Genomic DNA, 6,364 nt, shown 5'->3' on the forward strand with positions numbered 1-6,364 from the left:
CTGGGAGCACTTTGCAAGATGAGTTGCTCAGTAAAACAGTGGTGATCAGAGCTGGCCTTCCATCCTTCCTTATCACACTGAGTCACCCTGCAAACAAAAGGGTGGTGCAAGCAGAAATTGAGGTGACAGCATGGGTGCTGGTGTTGGAGTGTCCCCCAGGTCCTCTCAGCTCTGAGCGCTGCCAGCTGTGCTGCCTCACACGAGGAAGAGGGAGTCCTGCCATTCCAGACCTCTGGGGAATAAAACTGATGAGAAAATCTGACCTTTTTCTTTTACAATCTCTGTTGTGTCAGTATTTTAATCCCTTCTTCATTTCTGAACTTCCATTAGGACATGGAGAGCAACAAAACGAAGCAATGGGGCAGGTTTTGTATGTTTCTGGGTTTGTCTGCAAAGCTGCTTGAGTTCACCTACCACATTAGGCTCAGCACTGTGCCATATGGCACAGCCTGCCACCAACATCAGCAAAGCCACGCTGAAGCCAGTGCTTGTCACAGCAGAAACCTGGAGCCTGCATCTGATACATGTTTTAAATGCATATATTAGGTTTGCTTAGCTTAACCTATTGGCTTAGCTTTTGATCTTGCTGTCTGAACTTTGATTTATTCACTAGAATAAGGGCTGCTTGGCTTGTAGGTATTTCAGTGGGGATGTTACCAGGTGAACAACTGTGTGCAGAAAGGCTGGCATATGGGGAAAAGGCTTCAGAGCCAGCACTAGCAGCTATACAGAAACAAAGGGCTGAGAGACAAGGACTTGGTTTTGTTGTGTGAGAGTTCAAAATAGGAGGGGGCGAAGTGAAAGACAAGGTTTTGGATGCAAACTACAACCCTCATCCAGCACAGCCACAGACAGGCACCAAGCTTTGTCCTTGTGGGCTCACTGGAGTTGCTGGAACTAATTGCTGTAGAAAAAGCAAGCAAGCTTTGAAGGTTTTCAGGACTTGAGGCAATGAGTGTCCCCAAACTTCTTACATCTCAGATCACTTTTCATCCCTCATGTAGCCATTCTCTCCCACTTTCACTCCAAACTGCCCTTTTGGCTACAGCTGCAGTGGGAAAGGATGAGGAGACTATTTAATGTACTGTATCATTGGGAACAAGAGGAGCTGGTGCTTTGTTCCTTGCCAGCCTCTCCTGAGTCAGGAGTTGATTATTACAGGCTCATCAGCCAGGCTGGGGGAGCTGCAGGACCCTGACTGATGCAGATAGCTCTTAACATTTAGCTGGTGGGGATAGTAAAACGATATTTATGTATATTGTCTTGAGAATCACGGAGCTAAATAAATGTGGCAGTTTTCATTTGACATTCCCAGCCTTGCTGCTGTCGCTCAGGGTTTTTCTTTTTGCCACAGAACATGAAATCCCTGTCAGTTTGATGGTATATAGCAGTGTTCCTGAAGCACAAAGGTTAGGGGGGTGGGGGGCGCGTCAGGATTATTTACGTTTGCTATGCATGAAGTGGCACTCGGGGAGCGAGGCAGGCTGCCAAGACTGAGAGGAATCAGGGCTGTCTGCTTGCTCTCTTCTATCTCTCCATGCTGGATTGTCAGGGTAGGATTTATAAAAATTGCTTCCAAACAGTATCATCTTTCCTCAAACGGACGTGCCCCCGTCGGGCGCAGCGATTGCCATTATTGCTGCTCTCGTGACAAAGCGTCTATCAATCTCCACTTTGTTTATAAACAAATCTGCCTGCCCTGCATAAGAAATAGATAGACTAAGGAAAAACACCATTACCAAAGGAATAAGTTAATTATATTTCAGGATCTCAGCGGGGAATGCTATCTCAGACTATTCAGTAAGATCTGACCAGTGGAGTTATAATTAAAAAATGTCCCCAGGGAGGAACTTGTAAATTATTTACTGTAAGGGGCTTTTCCATGCTCTTTTAGTTTAATTACACACTCTGGAAGAGAAAGACCTCAGAACTAAATTAACTAAGACGTTGAAATGGCTTTGTTAAAATCATGTTTACAGCTAAGCAAGTGGATGACTGTGAGCAAGGTTCAAATATAGGACAAATCTTTGAAAGGTGACATTACTCATGGTTTAAAAATCATACGGAAAGCACCAAAAAGTTTGTGGGTAGAAAATGCAATGGTTCTGTCCAGTATTTCCACTGGCCTCAGAAGGCTTAGTACAAGCCCAGATCTGACAGTGCCTCATGGCCATTTCCTTTGTGGGAAGGGAAATGACTTGTATGGGCTTTTCTGTAGGGTACAGAGGGAACTGGTTGGACTTGATGATCTTACAGGTCTTTTCCAGCCTGAACAATTCTGTGAGTTCATGATTCTAAGCCCTAACAGAGGGAGGTGAAAGATTAGACATGATGGAGAGGCAGAATAAGAGGATGCTGGGACGGTCTGAATTTTCCATCTCTGGTCAGATGTGGAGAATGGAAGTCAAGAAAGCTCCCCCTCCATCTCAACCACTGACTCATTGCTTGGCCAAGAAGGAGGCATTATCTAATATCTGTTTGCTAAGGCAAAAGACAGCCAGGAATGCTCTATCTGCCTGCCTGTTGATGCCAAATTCTATGTATGTAATGGCCTTTCAGCTGCAGTTGCCCTTGAATTTGTTTATTTCTGAAAAGCCCCACGTCTGCTGTGGCACCTTCAGCACAGAGCCAAGGGCTGCACAGAGCAGCCAGCCAGGCAGGGCTGCTGGGGCCCACATACATTTATGGGCACTTCTCTTCACACTGGGGCTCCCTTTTCTTTCAGATTTATTGCACTTACATGCCTTGCTTAGATGGAAGCTGCCCCAGAGTTAGGAATCTCTCCACCCCCTGCATGTGTACAGTCTTCAGCAGATGCAGTGTGATTGTAGCTTGGGGGTACCATTATCACATCCTAAGCAATAAGTTCTCCACCTTCAGGCAAACTATCTGCAAATCTGGAGATGAAAGCTGCTCTAGTCGTTCATCAGGCAGATGAGATCTCTGCTTTTATTTTGTTATACTGTAAATCTGCTACTTAGTTTTCTACTCTCTCTGCAAACTACTGAATCATAAAAATGCTTGTAGCAAATGCCAGCTTGTCTGTCACCAGTATAATGCATTTTAAATTGCTTATCAGCTCCAAGAGAAGACTACAATACTTTGGAGATGATTTGGATATATAGTTAGGGAACAAAATATGTTGTCAGCTTTCAAATTGTCTTGATCAGTAGATTTTATTTTGTATTTTACTGTAGTGTATCTAGTCGTACTTTGGGAGGAAAGAGAAGATATCCCTAAATTTCTGCAAATGTAGCCTTTTGATGGGGAAAACCACAGAAGAAAAGTGGAGTAGGACAGAATGTAAACCAAAGTGTTCCTCTTGAAAGGGCAGGACTATAAGGTTTGAATATTCTGAGCAGAAGTACTGCCATTTAATTATTAGGAGTGGAGAGTCCATATTAACCTTTATGGAAAAGTACTGTAGGCTATAATAAAGCTGAATACCTTTCTATAGCCTTTTGTTATCACCTTGTCAAATTTAATAAAATATTACTAACAAAGAAGTTCTATTAGGATGGCTAAAAAGGTACTGGAAAGGATCATTTCCTAGTAAATAGTTTTGATTCACCACTTCCCCCACAGTACATGAGTGTCCAAGTGGTGGAGCAGGTCACTGATCATTTCCTCTTGAGTTATGGGGACTTCATCCTGCTCCTTATCCCTGATTTCCAGCTCAGGGGGCTGGGTACCTGCTGAACAACTGCTCTCACTGTTAGAGAGCAAGGCAAAGAAGGTCTAATTAAGTTCCTCACCTTTTTCCTCATTCTCTGCCACTAAGTTTCTCCTCCCATCCAATAAAGAATGGACACTCCCCTTAGCCCTCCTTTTATGTGTAATGTATTTATAGAAACATTCCGCAGCAATAGCCAGGTTAGGCTCTAGTTGGGCTTTGGCCCCTCTGATTTTCTCCCTCTATAACCTCACAACACCCTTGTAGTTCAGCCAGGCCAGTCTTCCCCACTGGCTCATCTTCTGGCCCATGGAGATGGCCTGTTCTGCACCTTCAAGGTTTCTGTCTTGAAGGACATCCAGCCTTCCTGAACTCCTCTGCCCTTCAGGAACTGCCTCCCAAGGGACTCTGTCCTTAAAACAGGCCAAACTCCAAGGCAGCCATTCTGCTGACCCCCCTCCTTCCCAAAGAATTAGGAAAATAGTGAGAATTTTCTGATTGCTGTGCCCAAGGAAGCTTTGAACCATCACATCACCACTTCTGTAATTCCTGGTGTGGGAAAAGCCCCTGGTCCCCAGGGAACACCACTTTTGGAACCTACCAGCCCTTTAACACAGGCCAAAGTGAAAAACATAGCAGGAAAATGCAGGTAAATGTAACAGAAAGCTGGAGCTGAGGTGGGAGTCTGGGGAGGTTCAGATACAATCAAATCATGCTGAAAAAAGGGAAAAAGAGATTATCCTCTGAGAACTGGATTGCAATGACTTGGTGGGAGATGAAAGGGCTTAGCTCAGACTTCAGCAGTTTTGCAGCCACCCTCCTGGGGACACCTTGCAGGAGTCGGTGACCAAACTGCCCCTTCACAGCCCTGATACATGCTCTGCAAAGGCTAAAAAAAGCAACCTCCACTTTACAAAGGCTGAAAAAGCAACTTTGCAGCTTGTTATCTGGGAGACACTTCCCTGGGACTTCTCCTGCCTGCACTGGTAGGACTTTGGCAGCCCTCCTGTGCTGTGACCTGCTGGCCACCCTGCCCTGCCCCTGACACGGGACACTCCTGCATCAACACTGTTTTATCATCAATTAAGAGCTCTGGGAAGGCTGGAAGTTGGCCATAAATCTGGAGGTAAGCTCTGGTGAGCAGCAGGGGCTGGCTGTACATCATTAATAAAGATGTTGAGGAGGCACAGGCGCTGTGCTGCTGTGGGTGTTGTTGCTCAGGGCTCCACCACAGCACAGCTGAGATTTGATACACACAGGGCTATCAGTCAAAGGCTCTTTGCTGGCTTAGAAACTATCCAGGTTACTGTTGGTGGAAGCTGTTCTTGGTGATGAGGTTCTTGTTTTGCTTTTATTTAAAGGAAGGAAAAAGTCTGTCTCCATTTTTCAACATAACACAAATTCCTGACGGAATTCCTCAGCTTACTGAGCAGTGCTGTGAACACTTTGTTTTAAATAATTTGCACCAAAATTAAAGTTTAAAGCTCTGTGTGACACTGGTCCTGGCTTTGTAAGCACAATCCCCAGCACAACAGGCCTCTGGCTGGGATTAGTCCCGGCACAATGCAGATTATTCAAGAACAAGAATAAAGAGGTAAGAGGAGGGGATTATAGTGCAATAGGCTTAAATTTGGTTTTTGGGGAGCAGCAGCAGGACCAGCCAGGCTATTTTCTCACCACTTGAACGCTTCAAATCCAGCCTGGATGTATAATTTTCTGGCTTTGCCTCTATTTTCTCCAATGGATATACAAATTTTTGGAACAAGCACCCTCCTTCAACATTTATAGGGCACTCTATGGTGCATGGACAGAAGCCATAAGGGGCACAGCAGCTGTCTTGCTTTTTGTGGCACCCAGAAATGAAATGTTTCTCCCTGAGGACAGCAGGGAGAGGGCTGCAGCTGTCTGTGCATCATGTAGGAGGGGAGAGAGGAGCAGAAAGGGTGAATGGCCAAGGAGGAGGGAAGGCAGCAGCTCTGCACTGGGGGCTGTCACAGACTCACCTCCTGTCATTCAGGAAACTTTTTATACAGAGCTTGTGGGAACACAAGTATTAATGCATTTCTTTTTCTTTTAAACCAAATGTAAATTGGATTTTAAAGCAAGAATTTGTCTAAAATTAGAAGCCATGGGCCATGAGATGCTGTAGAGTGTGACAGGAGAAGGGGCTAATTGCAAGCAAGCTTCTACCTCTCTTGATTATTGTTGTAACACACAGATCATTAACATGATGGTCTAAATATTAAATAAATTGTTTCAATACTGAACTATCAAGTTCTTTTTCTGATCTCTAAGTCACTACCTAAAATAGGTGGGATGTGTGTGTGTAAAAAGAGGTTTGGGTTCTGCCCCTGCCTGATGCTGTAGCTCCCTGTCCACATGGTGACTCCTGCCAGGAGGCTGCAAAATGGCATTTTCAGTCTTTTGCTTTGTTTGAGTGTGTATTTAATAGCTGATCCCACATGTTCTTCTGCAAGCTCTCATGTGGGCATGAAGGCTGCTGCCTCCTATGGTCCTCCCTCACCTTCTGCTTTCCAGCACAATGGGCCCTGCCTGGAGATTTAGGGCATTTGAGTCAAGGGGGGTGGGGAAGGAGAGAGGCCATTTGCCAAATGAGCATTTCTGTGGGTTTGGGAAGGTGCCCAAGTGCCAGGTTATGTGCTTCCAAACTGCTCTCTTCAGGCACAGGAG

The sequence above is a fragment of the Haemorhous mexicanus genome, chromosome 13 (assembly GCF_027477595.1).
Source record: "Haemorhous mexicanus isolate bHaeMex1 chromosome 13, bHaeMex1.pri, whole genome shotgun sequence".
NCBI classification, from domain to species: domain Eukaryota; kingdom Metazoa; phylum Chordata; class Aves; order Passeriformes; family Fringillidae; genus Haemorhous; species Haemorhous mexicanus.